Source organism: Staurois parvus, unplaced genomic scaffold (genome assembly GCF_062004578.1).
Source record: "Staurois parvus isolate SC_StPar_1 unplaced genomic scaffold, SC_StPar_1.0 ptg000077l, whole genome shotgun sequence".
In the NCBI taxonomy this organism is placed as follows: Eukaryota; Metazoa; Chordata; class Amphibia; order Anura; family Ranidae; genus Staurois; species Staurois parvus.
The window spans coordinates 3,823,218-3,842,839 of NW_028317873.1; positions in this window are offsets into that span (position 1 = coordinate 3,823,218).

Genomic DNA, 19,622 nt, shown 5'->3' on the forward strand with positions numbered 1-19,622 from the left:
AACTGATATGATCCAAAAATATTTTGACAGAATAAGGTGAACAAAGCACCTGGACCGGATGGCATACACCCACGGGGCCTTAAAGAATTGAGCTCTGTCATTTCAGAGCCATTGTTTCTAATTTTTAGAGACTCTTTAATGTCAGGCATAGTACCACTGGATTGGCGTACGGCCAATGTTGTGCCCAGGGGCGAACTGACAACTCATGGGGCCCCCGAGCAATAGGGGATCATGGGGCCCCTGTGTCCTTGCCCAAACTCAAAAAAGCCTATGAAAAAGGTACCAGGGGCATCTCATGGGGCCCCCTACTGACCCCGGCCCTCGGGCAGTGCTCGAGTTTCCAAATGGTCAGTCCGCCCCTGGTTGTGCCAATATTTAAAAAGGGGTCAAAAGCTTTACCAAGTAATTATAGATACTGGAGAGTTTAATAAAAGACCACATAGATGAGTTCTTGCTGGAAAAAAGAAGTTGTCAAACAAATCTGATTTCTTTTTATGAGGAGGTGAGCAAAACCTTGGACAGAGGGGTGGTGTTGGACGTGGTATACTTGGATTTTGCAAAAGTGTTTGACACAGTGTGAAAGGGGCCTAAGGCCGCTTTCACACTGATGCACTGTGGTTTACCAGCACCACGGGTGCAGCGCAGTGCACCTGTGGCTTTCTTGCGGGTTAGCTGCACTTTGTCATAGACTTCTATAGCCTGCAGGTGTGGTGCGCTTTCAGAAAGCGCACCAAACCCGCAAGTAATAGCAGAAGTCTATGGGCTCAATGCAGGTAACCTGCGCTACATCTACAGATTAGTTTTAAAGCAGCTCAGTAAAGACTGCAGAACAGATATGTCCATATATACACTGTGATTTTAATAATAAACTGACCTTTAATAACAGTCTTCCATTCCGGAATTGCCCTTTCTTCAGATATCACCAGCTGCTCCACCAGTGACTGGGGCCAGTGCTATACAGGAAGCATTGGCTCATATGGCTTTGCTCCCTCTGCAGCCGTGTGCTTCCTCTACTGCCTGCTCCATTCACAACACTGATGTTCTGAGATGGTGGGTTGGCAACCTGTGATCTGGGCTTGCCGACCAGCCATCCCAGAGCAGGAGGTCACTGGCCACGTCAGAGGACTCCATGGCCACTGGTTGGGCATCCCTTCCCTAAACTTTACAAATGCTTACAAAGCAAATTGAGACAGTATGCTCAAAAAGTCAGAAACTTGGTTGGGGAGGCAGAGCAAAGAATAGGTGACCTAGAGGAGTGGGAGAATTTACTAAACCTGGAGGCTGCAAAATCTGGTGCAGTTCTGCAAAGAAACCAATCTGCTTTTAACTTCAGTTTGGTCAATTAGGCTTTGGCAATAAAACCTGGAAGCTGATTGGTTTCTATGCAGAACTGCACCAAATTTTGCATTCTCCAGGTTTAGTAAATAACCCCCACTGCATCCTAAGACTGTAGAACTTAACTCTGCTAAGCAAAATATTTTGAGCTATACAAACAAACCATGTGATTTAGAGGACCACATGAGAAATAATATATGCTTGCTAGGCTTTCTTGAGGGGCAGAGGGGAAAATTCAAAATGCTTTATTGAAAACTGGCTCAAAAGCATTATGGGTGACCAATCCTTTTCTAAACTCTTTGCTCTTGAAAGAGCTCATAGAATTCCTGTTAGATCTCTCCCTCCTAAAGTGTCCACTAGAGCTATCATTGCTCATATCCTATATTTCTGAAATAAGGTCACTATTCTTGCTAAAGTCAAGCTCATGGCCATACTGTTACCCATTTACATCCTGTACTAGGATGGATCGCACTTTGACTACCCTGCAAGGTTTTGTTCCCATACTTACTAAATGTGTGGTCGACTAGACCCTTCTAACACACCATTCATCAACTGAATAGTGGGTTCCCACCCCCTGCACCAAAGGTGATTGCTGCCCTGAGATGTAGTGGGTATCACTAACAGATTATCATGAACCACGTTATCCATGTGAATTAGGGGTTGCAGGGAAGGGGACCCTGGGGCCAGTTCTTGCCACTATTCTTTTGGACACAGATACCTTAACTGCCTATACAATGGACTTTTACTATGCAGTTGTCATAAACGAACTTAAATGATATTTCATGCTTTGGTGTGAGTGAGCTTTCTGGTTCCTGTCAGATGCACATTGCTGGGATACATTTACCCTACTTTACTACAGGTTCTGTGTTCAACGATTATGGCAAGTAGAGCCATGGGCTGGGAGGAAGAAGTTGTTTTTCTAGTCTATGATTTTATGCCGGAATGCAATAAGATTGGCTGAATTAATTTCTTCATGGTCCTTTGTTATACTCTGGATATGCACTGTTTTGTATACTGCTGATTTTACTCATTTAAACATATATATCTTCCTGTCAAAATAGGTACTCTTAATATCATTGCTAAGGACATCCAGGACTAAATTAAAAGATAAAGCACTCCCTTTGGGTACCTCCAAATTATAAACGCTACATCACCTTACAAGCTAAACAGACCCATCTATACTGAGCAAAATTATGGTCTTGAAGAGGCCTTCTGATGGTCACGCAATTTCATGCGGTGTATTCAGAATTCTGAAGAGATGTGTCCTTTCAATCTCCAAATCCCTGAACATTAATGTATTGGAAGAACAACACTACCCCCAGGGCTGCTATGTGTTTTTGACATTTAAATATTTTAAGAAGTCTGTTATGTGTAATGCCTATATTCCTCCATTAGACTGGAGACTTGTATGGTAAAATATCAAGCGGTTGCTAGGGGTCAAATTATATTGCTGTGTGATTCCAACATTAGATGCTTAACCAGATAGAATGTGTAGCACCCGCATATGTCATTACACACTGAACATATTGTGTTCAATTTCAGTTCATTTTAAAAGAAACACAAGTTATAAAAGGTCTGAGAGCTTGACCAAAAGGGTCCTTGTGTCTAACTGACACCTTTGTCTTCTATAAATGCATGGATGACATCAACACGTATTGGGTAAAGAAGGCTGAGGGCACAACTGAGGACACTAAGGGAAGCAGTTAGGCCGAACATGCCTACACTGATAAAAAAAAACATTGCTGACAATTACCAAAATTGGAGAAATCATAGTAGATTCTATGACATGGCGCTAACTGAATGCATTCAAATGAGATTCTCATATCAGGCCCAAGGAATTTTTTAAATGGTCAATAAAAATGGGCACTTACTTGCATACCTTGCACCATCCTCAGAATTTGATGCCCAAAATATTTAACAGTCATTAGATCATAAGTTATGAAGATGGCAGCTTTGGCATGAGGAAACAAAGCCCTGCCTCTACCATGATGGCATTCTCCACATCAGGGGCGGACTGACAACTCATGGGGCCCCCGGGCAATAGGGGATCATGGGGCCCCTGTGTCCTTGCCCAAACTCAAAAAAGCCTATGAAAAAGGTACCAGGGGCATCTCATGGGGCCCCCTACTGACCCCGTGTCCTCGGGCAGTGCCCGAGTTTCCAAATGGTCAGTCCGCCCCTGCTCCACATAGACATACAATGTGGAACAAGGCATGGGAAGTTAGTAATGGGGAAAGCTCAACTGCAGGGAGCATAAAGACAATATTGGTTAATGACCCTTTGGCTTTTGCTGGCCTTTTTTGTACAGATGTCATATTTCCAGACCTCTTTATAATTTTTTGGACAGAGGTGAATATGGGAGCAGACACAGCCAAACTTCATGAAGGCCTGGATATTTCTTCAAGAAAGGTACAGAATCAAATTAAGCACAAAAGCAAAGTGAGGAAATGTGCACAAGGTTCCTCAAATGTTCAGGTCATAATTATTGACCACTTTACTCAATTTGTGATAGTGATGGGAAAGCTAGCAACTGGTGGCATTGCTTGTTTAGTTACAGTATATCAGTCACAGTGTGACATGGCACTTCCTTACTTTGCATATGTACAGAGAAGCAAGGTCATCAAAGGAGGAAAGTTGGCACTTTGAGGTGTCAGTGTACAGGAGGAGATGTAGTCCTGTAGGGAAGAGGTACATGAGATGGTAAGGACAAATGTCTGCTGCTTGAGCAACCTGGCAACTTGTGGCAGTGCTACCTGCTTTTTTCTTACTGCTTATCAAATTGGACCAGTGGGCTATAATAGGTATAGATAATAGATTAATACTGTTTCTGACCTTCACCAGTACGGTCTGTTGTTAATAGGGCCATGGTTGGTTAAATGAAAGCTGAAAATCTTCCATTTGGGCAGAGCACATTCTTTGAGTTGGGAGAAAGATCTGGCAAATGACTGAGTGCAGATTTTTGCTTCCTATCCAGGTACTTCAAGATCCAAGACTGATTATGAAAGGTATAGTTAGTTACTAGAAACAATGATGTAATACTAATCTGGAGTTCTCCAAGATTTCAGTAAATGTGTTAACTAACATCCCATGAATTATTGCTTCTGTAACTGTATCAGTGCCCAGAACAGGCCTTTACGATGTTCTCATGCCCGCCTTTCTACTCCAGCGTATTTTTAGAGAGTCAAAAGAAGTTCTGGTCTGGCTGCAGGTGAATATCCCCGTGAAAAAGTTAAATGCAGTGGTGAGTAGGTGTGAGCTGCTGTTCAGAACACATTTTGCTTGCTCAGGGTTTTGGCAACCAGCTGAATATATAGATGTTCGGCTGGGCTGAAGCTCTGCCTACGGCATGAAATGAAATAATTAGCAGTGGTGTTACTACTACAGCTAAATGTGAGCTTCCTGCTCAAGCTGGTTGTTATTTAGCCTGATAGTTAGCAACAGGATCGGATATGTTGGCGGGCAATGTTCATTGTGATTGATAAGAATCTGTATAACTGGACGATGTGATCAATAATGGATTTACATTGTTGGACATTTTTTTTTTATTTTTAATAAAGGACTTTTCTGAAAGTGTGTGTTTATTTACTACAGTATTTAAATTGCTTTTTGTGAATGAGTAACAGTATTGCGTACCCCTTAACCTGGGCATACACTATGCCAATTTTGTTCCAGAGGAAGCAGCACAAAAAAGAAACTTATCTCAGTGGGTGGACTTGCTAGCCCTACTCTGACAAAAATTGGCTTTTGTGAAAGGAGTCAACTGGAAAATTTTCAGCTGAACAGTGGCTATATCCGATCAGATGCAGCCACTGTCCAGATATTTTCACAGCTGTCCGGGCTGGCTGTCAAAATATAATAGCCACTTAGATTGCAGGTGCCTGCTAATTCTGTGGTTGACTTTACCTGGTATGCTATTGTTATCTTTCGCACATATTGCAATATCTGAAATACTGTTGCTATGTGAACTAAGAAGTGCGTGTAAGCACTATGGTAAATTAAGTTTTCTAATTGTGTCTGGCTTATATCTTCTGTTTTTGTAAAACCATGTAAAACTTTAATAAAAACTGCTCATGCAAAAAAAAAAAAAAAAAAAAAAAAAAAAAAAATATATATATATATATATATACACAGTATATACAGTTGTGACCAAAATTATTCAACCCCCACTGAAATTGAGTGTTTTGGCCAGTTTGACATTGCTTTTGATCATTCAGTCATCTTGCTTACATTTACATTAAAGAGGCACTTGTAGGTCAGACAAATATAACATAACAGTTATAATGAAATAACCACAAATGTCTTTTCTGTGCTCACAGCATTATCAGTTTTATTCAACCCCCAAGTGACATTCAATCTTAGTACTTAGTACAGCATCCTTTTACAGTTATAACAGCTTTTAAACGTGAAGCATAGCTTGACACAAGTGTCTTGCAGCGATCTACGGGTATCTTCGCCCATTCTTCATGGGCAAAGGCCTCCAGTTCAGTCACATTCTTAGGCTTGCGCACTGCAACTGCTTTCTTTAAGTCCCACCAGAGGTTCTCAATCGGATTTAAGTCTGGTGACTGCGATGGCCACTCCAAAATGTTCCAGCCTTTCCTCTGCAACCATGCTCTAGTGGACTTGGAGGTATGCTTGGGATCATTGTCCTGTTGAAAGGTCCAACGTCTCCCAAGCCTCAGGTGTGTGACGGACTGCATCACGTTTCCATCCAATATCTCCTGGTACTGAAGAGAATTCATGGTACCTTGCACACGCTGAAGCTTCCCTGTACCTGCAGAAGCAAAACAGCCCCAAAGCATGATTGACCCTCCACCATGCTTCACAGTAGGCAAGGTGTTCTTTTCATCATAGGCCTTGTTCTTCCTCCTCCAAACATAGCGTTGATCCATGGGCCCAAACAGTTCTAATTTTGTTTCATCAGTCCACAGAACACTATCCCACAACTTTTGTGGTTTGTCCACATGGCTTTTGGCATACTGCAGTCGACTCTTCTTATTCTTTGGAGACAGCAAGGGGGTACGCCTGGGAGTTCTGGCACGGAGGCCTTCATTACGCAGTGTGCGTCTTATTGTCTGGGCTGAAACTTCTGTACCCACATCTGACAAATCTTTTCTCAGTTCCTCAGCAGTCACACGGGGACTTCTCTCCACTCTACGCTTCAGGTAGCGCACAGCAGTCGAAGTCAGCATCTTCTTTCTGCCACGACCAGGTAGCGTTTCAACAGTGCCCTTTGCCTTGAATTTGCGAATGATGCTTCCTAAGGTGTCTCTTGGTATGTTTAACATCTTTGCAATCTTCTTATAGCCATTGCCCTTCCTGTGAAGAGAAATCACCTCTTCTCTTGTCTTCCTGGACCATTCTCTTGCCTTCACCATGTTTGTAACCACACCAGTAAATGTCTAGAAGGAGCTGAGTATCACAGTCATTTTAAAGCTGCCTAATTGGTGCTTATTATGCTTGATTGCTGCTCGGTGACATCCACAGGTGTTTTCAATACCTGATGGAAAGCACCTGTATGAACCTCTGTTCTTCAGAGTGGTAGTCTTTAAGGGGTTGAATAATTGTGGCAATGAAGAAACCACATAAGAACCATTTACTACTGTATTACATAAACAATTGATGTCATTTTAGTTGCATTTGGGTAGTTACAACGTCCTTGTAGGATTTGATTCTGAATACAATTCCAAATGTACACTATAGTCCCTAAACCCCTTTACAGCATTGGGGGTTGAATAATTTTGGTCACAACTGTACATATAATAGCTGCAGCAATAGAGTTGTTCATCTGCACTTTATAGCATGGCTGGAGATATCTGGTTTGTTTTTTTTCATTCAGGCTGTGTTCAAACTCTCAGTGTATGGCCAATGTTACTCATTCAAATGGTGAGGGCGTGAGAAATCTTGGTCTCCCCTGGCATGGTACACTCCCCTGGTTGATGGCCTTTAGACTTGTCCATACAGGAGGGAGGGGGGTTGCACTTTTGCCCCCCTCCTTTCCTGGTCTGCCAGTCTAAATGTTCAGATAAGGGTTTGGTATGGCTTTTTTTTTTTTGGGGGGGGGGGGGGTGAACTCTACCCTTTGTTATGTTTTTTGCATGGTGATCGTGCCCAAAATCCACTCCAGACCCAAAGTTGCAGGGAATCCTCAGCCCAGTCATTTGATGGCAATTAGACAGCACTTCTTTGTAAATATCAGTTTTGCTGCGGTAGGTTGTGTACATAATACAGATGCACCACTATACAGGCAGGTTATATGCACAGTTAGTAAAAGATAGGTTTTAGAGGTTCAAATATAAATTACTGTATCACCCAATATATGGCTTCCATCCAGTAGCCAAAAAACATGCAGACCAAAAAAGAGATTTGTGAAAAGAGATTCACAGGAAAGCGGCTACATTATGAACAGAATGCGATACTCAGAAAAAATTCCAAAAATTATGCTTTATTACACATTAATGATTGACACTCGGGCATTCGCCCTGGTTTACCATCACCCCAGTATGAGACAATACACACAGACCTAAAACCATTAAAATCACACCAAGACCGGTCTGGATATATGTACTGCAAAGGCTATGACCACCATAGTCTAAAGCATTTGCAGCACCTGCACATTGGTTACACTCCCTATGGGAGGTGTATACAAAAAATTATACCATAGGTATGTAATATCACATGCTATATATAAAAGCACATATTGTTACCATATAGGTTACACTCCCTGAAGGAGATTTTTCCAAAAATTGTACCATGGGTATATAATATCACATGCAAGCAAAGAAGACAGATACAGTTACCATCTGGAGAGAAGCATTACCCTAAGCCTATATAAGGCAATGTGGGTAAAACATTGAATGAAAAAAGGGGGGGGGGAATCACCCCAATGATATGATAGGTTATATGCACCCCCAGAGCCACCAAACTGAATTTTTCTTTTTTTTTTTTTTGCTTTGGTACTTGATGCATGATAAATCAGAAGTCTGATCATGGTTGTAGAACACATTGTACTGGAAAAGTGGCAGTAAGCTAGAAACTCCTTTGACTGCTTTTCTACCAATTAATTGGCTCCTTGTAATCCTGCTGCATCTTCCTGAATACTGTTTTGTTCTTAAGGTCACCACATTCATGCATGACATTCCTATTAAATCTCCCTACACAAATATGAAAACAGGCTTCTACTCCTGTATTTTGTATCTACACAATTTCTGCAGACATATTTATTGATCCAATATGCAGAAGCGGCCAAAAAAAAATGTTGGTGCAACATTTAGCTTTCCAGGTACCACTAGCCAGTTTCTGACCTATTGCTCCCAGAGGGGGTCGTTGTACCCCTAGTTCTTTAATTCATGTATTGCAATATGTGTACACCAAATATCCCTATTCATTGCAAAGTGTGCTTCAAAGGGTATAAACCAGTGTGCAGAGGGTCCTTCAGAATTTCTAGTGTTAATATGTGGCTACACCCCTTTAGCATCTGATGGATAAATGCATGTACTAGCTATTGGGATTTGAGCACAGGTATATCTTTTGTTTGTTTTTCCTAGTTCTTCTACCACACCAGTCAACAATATGTAGCACAGGCAATTTCTGCCCTTGCTTTGGAAGTTCCACAGATCCCCAGGTATAGGCCATCACAATAGGAATAAAAAGAGACCAGTCGAGAAGGTCTTTCATATTTTTGATACTAACAACAAGGAGTTTCAAACATCTTCACTGTAATTATTGACAGCCAACAAGCCCCAACACAAGAATCTGGTGTTGTCCCTTCTGCTCTACTTCAAAGGTGGCTCATTTCTTTTATCTTCCTGGCTAAGTCCATGAGTGAAAAAGGTCTTTAGCGTGATCCCCAGCTGGGGAAAAATGATTTCTGAATCTCCCACATCTTTCCTGCTTGGGCCCTTAGACTTCCCACAGAGGCTAATCCTGCCTTCTTCTCCCAACATCTGAACTAACCTACTTTAAATAAGTTTGCAGCTCTATTTATATAGCATGTGTAGGGACGGGAGGTGACCAGTGACCAAAAATATTAGCTACACTAGAGCCACTGAACACCTTCCTGCAAGTAGGGGTGAAGAAGCACAGGAAATTAATCAGGAGAACTCACCCTGCTCCCCCTTCCAAACCAGTCTATATTTGTTCATAATCAACATTTAAAAGCAAGACTCCAGGCAGAGGCGTCCCTAGGGTTGGTGTCACCCGGTGCGGTAACACTTGGTGACACCCCCTCTGGCGATCCCCGCAGAATGATTTGGATCTGCGGATTGAGCATAATGGATTGGACTCCGACCCATTATGCTCAATCCACAGATCTGATCCATCCTGCGGGGATTGTCAGCTTTCGTTCCAACTTACCTTTTCGTGGAGCGGGTTCGGTGTCACCCCGTAAAGGTTGTATGCTGACGATCCCCACAGGATAGTTCGGATCTGCAGATTCAGCATAATGGATCGGAGTCCGATCCATTATGCTCCCCAATTTGCAGACCTCATCCATCCTGCGGGGATCGTCGGCTTGCTTTACAACTTGCCCTTTTCGTGGAGCGGGTCCGGTGTCACCCCGTGCGGTCGGTGTCGACCAGTGCAGGCCGAACCCCCCGCACCTGTCTCGGGACGCCACTGGCTCTAGGCAAACTGCTAAACACAAGGTTGAAAAACATAAATCTTTATTGTTTTACATACTAAAGGAACTGTAATTGTGTACAGCCAGTTTACACACATTTTCTACACTGTACAAACAGTCAGGTGACACAGTTCCTCAATTCATCTTTCAGGTTAGGCAATGGAGCTACCTATGCCATGCCTGTGCCTACAGTCTTCTGTATTTAAATAATGTGTTTAAGTATTTCTCTGGAATTTACTTTAAAGCACAAAAAGTATCTATAATTTATTAAACATACCAATAAAGCATAAATTTAGGCAAAGTGCTAAATACACATTTAAATATTCATGTTTATGATTTTACCTGCTAAAAGAGTTCCTTCTGAAGTGCTTTAAACTGCTTTTATATTCCAGTTGACTTATATAGGATGAAAAGCAGTTCTGAAACAAGCAAAAGCCCATGGCACAAATTCTTAAATGAACCATGCAGTAAAATACAAGGTCTGTAGCTTTTCCCCATCATAAACAGCAACTCCAAAAAAAATACAATTGTAGTTAAAAAAAGTCGCATATATATATACATTACCCCCAGCTTCTGTACTGCAGATTGTAATGTGTGTCTGCCAGTGAGAACACAGATAATGCTAAGTATACTAAATCTCATGAGAAAATGCTTTAAGCACCTGCTTAAAAAATCTGGAATACTGGCCATTCCCAGGACCTTGCTGGAAGGATCTTGACATCACCCATACCTAGGCATTGCGAGTGGCATGTAGGTTAGTTAAATTACTTTTTGTGCCTTGCAGTTTGCTTACTTTAAAACACATATTTATGTTGAGGGAGTTCTGATATACTAAGCAGACCTTGCTTTTTCACTGCAAAGTCTGCTTTAAGAGGCATGTGGGTCATCAGGAGAGCAACTTGTTCTGTTCATTTTTTTTTAAATATTTATTGGAGCTTTGTTGTGCAAATATATCATTATTATAGAGCCTACTCTGAAAAACCTTTTACAAACGCATTACAGCACTTTGCACATATCAAAATCGCACCCATATTTTGTTGCAGCCTTAGCCCAGATTATTAATCTTACAATATAATAAACAAAAAGGAAAAAGTAGATTTCTCTGACTTAATATCTAGTTTATAGAATCCAGAAGTAAATACACAACGTCAAAAAGTTTGTATATTTTTCACAGGGATAAAAAAAATGTGCTAATTTATTTCTGAATACATTGTAAACAAACTAACCAAGGCAATGCCTGTATGATGTTGTAATTGAAAAATTTAAAACATGTAAATGAATATTTAAATAATGTAGTAACGGTGAATTTTTCATAGACAAATTAGTGTCTGCTCATGGCACATTAATATTTGACATGTTTACATTCCAGATTCATCCTTCCAATCAGGATTCTAACCAAACGAATTACCCGTTTTTGTAATGACTACACAAGCTATACATTTGTGCTGTATATGTGATAATGATTTGTACAAAACATAAAGTATGTTTAAAGTTTACAGTGTTGGTGATATACCATCAGCTGTCACTGTAGGCTGTTTTTTTTTTTTTTATAATTTAAATATTTATTCATTTTTCCATTTTAAATACATTTCATCAACACAATGTAGATATATATATATATATAAGAAATATATTCTATAATATTATAATATCCAACATTTCTACTTTATATTACTCTATACAACATTTCCCTCCCGGCACCGCCCCCCACCCCAAATCCCCTCTGCCTATCCTACCTTTTCTCTGCATCTTCTTACATCAGCAAGTGAAGTTTTTCTGTTGTTATCTTTTATTCTTTCCTATACTTCCTATATAATCTGGCTTTTTCCCAGTTCTCCCATTTCCCATAATAGGCCTCCATCCTATCTTCTTGGATATGACACAACCTTTCCATCTTTTTGATCTGCTCAACTCTTTCAATCCAGTCCTCTTCCTTCGGTATCTCTGTTTGCCGCCAGAACTTGGGTATCAGAGCTTTTGCAGCATTTATATAGTACCATATCCCTGATTTTTTATATTTATTTACTGTTATATCCATGTTATGCAAAATACATACTTCTGGATCTAGCTCTATATCTATTTCTGTCAATTTTCCTATCAAGTGGATTACTGTTTTCCAGAATATCTGGATTTTAGGGCATCCCCACCATATATGGTATACAGTGCCTACCTCTCCACATCCCCTCCAACACAGTGGTGAACTCTGCCCACATATCTTATTTTCTACATTTGGTGTGATGTGCCATCTTGTCAAACACTTATAGTTCATCTCCACTTCTCTCATAGAGACGTTCTCGTGAATTAATCTATACATTCTCCTCTGCTTTTCCTCATCTATCACAACTCCCATATCCATTTCCCATTTTGTTATATATGTTGGCTTTGTGTTTGTGTCTAATTCAGTGAGTATTTTGTAAACTTTAGTAATCCCGTGCTTCCCATCACCTTGTGTTCCCAATACCTTTTCGAACAGATTCCAATTTTCTTTTGTCCTTAAAGGTTTTGGCAAACTTCCAACAAAACACCTCAATTGAAAATACCGCAATTCATCTAGTTTAGTGAAGATCTCGCCCTCTTTTTTCTTCAAATCACCAAATGATCCTATTTCATCTCCCACCAGAATATCTCTCAATTGCACCCTATCTTTTTTAAACCACCTCCCTCCTATTTCTTCTCTGCCTGGGGGGAAAAACTCCGTGTTTTTTAGTGGAATCAGTGTTGAATTAAAAGTCCATTTCATACTTTTGTGTAAATTATCCCAAACCTTTAGTACATTTAAAGTGTATGTATTTACATTATCGTTTAAACCCCTATACTGTGTTGGCACCCATATCATTCTTCCCAGGTCTATTCCACTGAGTTCATTCTCTATTCTCACCCAACTTTTTTTATAATTATATATCCAATCTATGGTTCTTGCCAATATTACCGCTTTGTAATATCTTTTAAAGTCTGGGAGCCCTAAACCCCCTCTTTCTTTCCTCCTACTCAGCAGTTCGTATGACAGTCTTGGTTTTTTATTCCTCCATATGTATTTTGTTATCAGTTTCTTAATTATTTTAAAGAAAAGCTCTGGGAGTTTAATTGGGATCATTTGATATCTATATATGATTTTTGGTACTATTATCATTTTTACCAGATTGATACGGCCCATCCATGTCGGGGTTCCTCCCTCCAATCTTTTTAACTCGTCTCTAATCTCATTTATCAATGAAATATAGTTTAATTTATATAGATGTTTGTGTGAGGCTGTAAGCTTTACTCCTAGATATTTTATATCTCTGTCTTTCCATTTAAATGGGAATTCCTTTTGTATTTTTTCTTTTTCACTTTTTAAGATGTTTATATTTAGAATCTCCGTTTTTGTTGGGTTTATCTTTAAGTTTGATAGTTCTCCATATTCCTTTAATGACTTCATTAAGTTTGGAAGTGTTATCCTGGGATTTCCTACATAGAACAGCAAGTCGTCTGCAAAGGCAGCAACTTTATGTTCTGTATCTCCTATCAGGATTCCCTTTACATCTCTATTCAGCCTTATTGTTGACAACAATGGTTCTAATGATATAACATACAACAATGGGGACAATGGGCATCCCTGTCTTGTTCCATTTGACATCTCAATGGGTTCTGACCTCTCCCCATTTACCGCAATGACCACAGAAGGGTATCTGTACAACTTCCCTATCCACTCTCTCATCCTAGGCCCAATACCTAAGGCTTCCAGAGTATCTGTCATGAATCTCCAATTCACTCTGTCAAACGCTTTTTCAGCATCTATAGAGAGTAACACCACCGGTTCTTTTCCCTTTTTACTCTTTTGGATTAACATCAGTGATCTTAACCCATTGTCTTTACCCTCCCTCCCTGGGACAAAACCCACCTGATCCTCTTGTATCCATTCTGGCATTAGCTCTTTCAATCTATTTGCTAGGACCTTTGCATATAACTTAATGTCGGTGTTCAATAGTGAAATAGGTCTTTAGCTCGAACACTGTGAGGGATCTTTTCCCTCTTTTTGAATGAGCACTACTTGGGCTTGTAATGATTCTCTTCTTATTTCCATCTCTCCACCTAGGGCGTTCATATAATTTCTAAGTTTTGGTATTAAAATTTCACTAAATTTTTTATAGTATCTGACTGTATATCCGTCTGGACCTGGGCTTTTCCCCGACACTGACCCCTTCAGTGCTAATTTTATTTCGTCCTGTGAGAAATCTGCATCTAGGGAGTTCAGTTGGTCCTCACTTAGTTTTAGTAACCCAGCCATTTCCAGATATTTCTTTCTTTTTTGATTCTTCTCACTTTGTATGTTTTCTAATCCTTCCAGGGGACTTATATTATACAGTTTCCTGTAATATTCTGTGAAGGCTTTGATGATATCTTTATTTGAATGCAACATGTTTCCTTTAGCATCTTTTATTTTTTCTATATAATTTCTATTTTTCTTTTTCCTCAGGGCTCTCATCAGATATTTTCCAGGTCTTTCTCCCCATCTATATCTCTCACTCAAAACTCTGTTATATACTTTTCTCCTCTCCTCTTCTATCACTTCTTTCAATTCTTCTTGCTTTTTTTTTAACTTCAGCTCTATTTCTTTTGTTATTCTGTTCTTATGTATTTGTTCTATTTTACTTATTTCTTCTAAGAGGTCCCTCATTTTCTCCCTTCTTTCTTTTTTCTTTCTTGCCCCAATTGCCATTAATATTCCTCTTATGTATGCTTTGTGAGATTCCCACACTGTGGCTGTTGATACCTCACCTGTCTCGTTCTCCTTAAAAAAGCGTTCGATCTCCTGCCCTATTTTCTGAGCTATTTCCTTTTCCACTAAAAGTGTCTCATTCAATTTCCATCCCAGCCCTCCGATTTTCCTCCTCCCCCATTCCATTTTCATAATAACTGGGGCATGATCTGATAAAGATATTGTCTCTATTTCTACTTGGATCAGATGGTCAATTGATTGATGTTCTATTAATATATGGTCTAGTCTTGAATATCTCTTATGCATGTTTGAAAAGAAAGTATAATCTCTATCTTGCATATGTGTAATTCTCCAGGCATCTACCAATTGACTTATGTGTAATTCTTTTTTCAATAATTTCAGGGCCCTATTTCCCTCTCTTTTTATATGGGAGGTGGCGTCCCTTTGTGGATCCATACAAAAGTTAAAGTCCCCTGCCAGGATCAAACGTCCTTTTTTAAAGTCCATCAACTTCCTCAACACTTTTTTCAGATACGCCTCCGGTTTTTTATTAGGACAGTAGATGTTGGCCAGTGTACACTCGATCTCTTGTAACTTGCCCTTTAAAAACAAGAATCTCCCATCTGGGTCTGTTTTCCTATCTTCCAACTCAAACCTAATATTCTTTGCCAAACCTATTGCTACCCCTTTTGCTCTTTTAACCGGGGAGTCTGCGTAGTACCATGTTGGGTGATTTCTAGACCTCAGCCTAACATTTGACTTTATCTCAAGATGTGTCTCCTGTAGAAATATCACTGAGGCTGCCCTATGGTGTAGTTCTTTAAATAATCTATATCTTTTCCCAGGGCAGTTCATCCCATTTACATTATATGTTATAAACTGAATCTCTTCCATCTTCCTTAAATTTCCTCTTTTCTCCTCCATCTATATTTTCCTTTTCTCTCCCCTTTTCTCATTTCCTCTTCTCCCTTCTTCTCCTCTCCTCCTTCTCCCTTCTCACTTGCTTTTGTAACTTCTTTTATCTTGCAGAAATAACATCCCCCCTCTCCCATTTCCCACCCTTCCAACCTCCCCGCTCCCCCCCTCCCCCCTCCCCTACCCCCACTTTTTAGGCCTATCATTTGCCTACTAATCATTTATGGATTATAAAAACCACTTTTGATTTAAACCTTGGGCTAAGACTCCGTCCATGGGCGACTTCCCCTTGTCTAACCTCCCCATAACCCCCCAGGTCCCATCCAGATTAATCTCAGACACAATAAAACGAGGACGGTGGGGTGAGGGCAGAAAAAGGACGGAGGAGGGAAGAAAAAAAAAAAAAAAAAAAGGAAAACCCCTATTTCTCCTCCTCCATCCCTCTCCCCCTCCCCCCTTCCCCCCGCCTCATCCCCCCCACAAATTGCCAGTCCTCTTTTCTCTTCGTTCTATTTTCCCATTGTTCTTCTTCCCAGCCAGGGATTTCCATTCTTTGAATTTTTAAACTGTCAAAAAAATTTTTCAAGTCTTCTGGAAACCTGAGGTATGCTGTAGTCCCATTTTTCCATCCTATTAAGCATTCGGGAGTCCCCCATCTATATTGCACATTTTGTTCTTTCAACCTTTCCAATAGGGGTCTCAAAGATCTCCTTCTCCACAGAGTCTCTGGGGCCAGATCCGCATATATCTGTATGTCTCCTCCTTCATAATTAATTACTGATTTTCCTTTGGTCTTCTTCCAGATTTTTTCTTTATCCCGGAGTTCATAGAATTGAACTAATATATCCCTCGGCCTTTCTTTCCCCAGGACTCTTTGAATTTTTCCTTTTCTAAAAGTTCCTTCTATTTTAGTCCTATCCATTTCAGGGCTGTCTATTATAGTATTAAGTATTTTACAAACCACCTCTTGCAGACTTTCTCCCTTTGAGTTCTCTGGGACCCCACGTATCAGGATGTTTCTCTTCCTGTCTTTGTTTTCTTGTATCTCAACCTTATATAACAGTTTTTCTTGGGCTTTCCCTATGTTAGTTATTTCTTTTTCTAGTTCAAGGATAGCCTGGGTCTGACTTTTAACCTTCTCCTCCGTTTCTTCAACTCTCTCCAACAGGTGTCCCAGATCGCTACGGATATTTACCATTTCTTGTTTTATTGTTTTCTCCAATTCTTTAAACATTTCTGCCATTTCTTTTTTGTTAGGTATTTGTAGGTCTTTTCCCATCTCTATATTGCCTGATGTTTGCTGGTTGCTAGTATCAAGGCCTAATGATACTCTAGGACTACTTTCCATACTAAGGTCTACTTCTCCTTTTTCAGTCCTGCTCTGGGGTCTTTCTGGGGTTACGTTTCCTTGGGAGGTATATTTTTTAATTGTACCAGTCTGGGACCCTTTAAGCCCACTTCCTTTTACGTTTTTATTTTTCATTTTTCTCTGTGGCTTATATTCTTCTTATACTCCTTTATAAATTTGTGTGTAAGGAGGGGAAAAACAGTTCTTTAACCTTCAAATCTCCTCCCTGACACCCTGCTGATTTTTTTTTTTTTCTTTTTTCTTTCCCTTCTCTTTTCTCTTCTCCTCCTTTCCTTAAGCTCCCCTTCCCTCGGGCCTCTTCCACCTTTTATACAATCTCCGGGGGCCCCCCTTTCCCTTACTCCTTGCTTCTCTTTAGGGGTCCACTCAGAGCTTCATATCGGTACAAAATAAAGAACAGTCATGGTCACTCACCCTCCTTGTGTATTTTCTTCTTTGTGAGTGCTCTCTCGTTCGATTCCCCTAAGATTCCGTTTGTGGGAGGGGGGGGGGGCAACTCCCCAGACTCTCCTCGATCTCCTTGTCCTGGTTCCAAAAGTTCTTCTCCCGTTTGTTTTTAACTAGGGGGGTTTCAGGGTGCCAGGGGGAGATTGAATCGGCCACCGGCAAAACAGGTCGGCGCAGCTCTCTCACTGCAAAACGCCGGCCGGCCGGCTTTCCGAACTCCCAGTGGTGCTTTGCGGCCGGTCACGTGATCCCCCTTCGTCTCCCGGCATTCAGGGACTCTCTCTCTGCCGGTCTCCAGCCGCTCCTCTCTCTCTCCACGCCAGCATCCACCTCTTCTCAACAGGGGACCGTCGGGCCAGGGTAAGTCCTCCGCCACGGGACTCAAAGCATGCCTGAGGGGATAGACCTGGAGGCTTGGGGAGGCCAGACAACGGAGCTCCGTCCACGAGCTCCTACATTGAGCTCTCCCCCGCCGCCATGTTCAGGCCCCGCCCACGGGTCACTGTAGGCTGTTGCTCTAGTTTTAATTATTGATGACAGAGGAAAGGGGGATTTTTTTTATATTGACTTTTATTAAACAAATCAAAATACACAAGTACATGTTGTCAAGGATAAAAATATGCAAGTGCAATGGAATAAGTGCATATGAAAATGTCACCACGGAATAATTGATTCACAATAATTCTTTTTGAGATTTTACATAAGAAAAATCATCATAAACAATAGATAATGGTTCTTTGTGGTTGTAAAATGTCCTCATGTATGAAATATCTATTAATCATGCCCACTTGCATGTAATCTCTTATGCGATGATCACATGTAAGTGATTGGCTCTGGACGCAGGCTGATTACTCACATGTGATCGCTGCTTGAGAGATTACATACAAGTGGCTGTGGTTAGCTGTGTGAGCTGGCAGCCTCCCATTGCTTTCAATGGGGCTGTCTACTCACAGCTGATCACAGGTACCCCCGCTGGGGTTTTCACATCTAATAGCAGGCAGGGTGCGTTCACAGGTGTGGATGTACCATAAAGCAACATAATTTGCCTTCTCTATTGATTCAAATGCATTTTATCCATAGATAGATTTCAACAAACTGTCAACCAATTTCACTAAAATTTCAACAGAGCAAAATCAATCAATTGTGCCCAAGCCCAGTGTGGATCCTTTTGTGTTTAAATGTAGAGGATATTTATAGTTACCTGCATAAATTAAAGTGATTGTAAACCTTCATTTTTTGTTTTTTTGTTTTTTTAAATAATAAGCACGTTATACTTTGAGCTCTGTGCAGTGGTATTGCACAGAGCGGTCCCAAGCCTCCCGATCCCTTCTCAGAAGATTTGATTGACAGCAGAAGGATGCAATGGCTACTGCTGCTGACTCTGTGTCCTGTGAATGCTAGAAGAGAGGAGAGAAGGACTGCTGGTAGGCACTAGCAAGTGTTTGGGGGGGAGGGGGTCAGGCAGAGACATTGAAAGGTTTTTTTACCTTAATGCAGAGGATGCATTAAGGTAAAAAAGCCTTTTATCTGTAGAACCAAGTTAAATCTGCCACAAATTAAGCTTGATGGAATACATGATGGAAGGCGTAAATATCAATTAGATGTTACTTGTATAAAATGTTATTGTTTAAAAATGTGATGCAGATGCAGATAGTGCCCATCAGTGCTGCCTATCAGTTCCCATCAGTGCAGCCTCATCAACACACATAAGTTACATAGTTACATAGTTAGTCTGGCTGAAAAAAGACAAAAGTCCATCCAGTTCAACCATAAAAAAAAACAGTGATAATCCTATGATTTCTCCAGTGAAGGAGAAAAATTAGCTGTTTGCAGAATGTTATAATAAAAACAAAGAAAAACTTTTTTTCCAAATTTATTTGCTCTTTCTTTTGTTTATAGTGCAAAAACCCCAGTGACGAGTAAATACCACCAACAGAAAGCTTTATTTGTGTTAAACAAAATATAAAAAAATGTAATTTGGGTACAATGTTGCATGACCGCGCAATTGTCATGCAAAGTGCAACAGCACTGAAAGCTGAAAATTGACCTGTGCACGAAGGGGGTAACAGTGCCCGGTAGACAAGTGGTTAAGGAAGGCTGAATGATCTGTGATCCATATTACCATGATAGAGCATACTGCTGTATATGAAACAGTTGTTGGATGCTTCTTTGTCTTTATCTTGTTTGAATTGGGACTACAGCCACATCTTCAAAACAACATTTGGGAGACTTTTGAA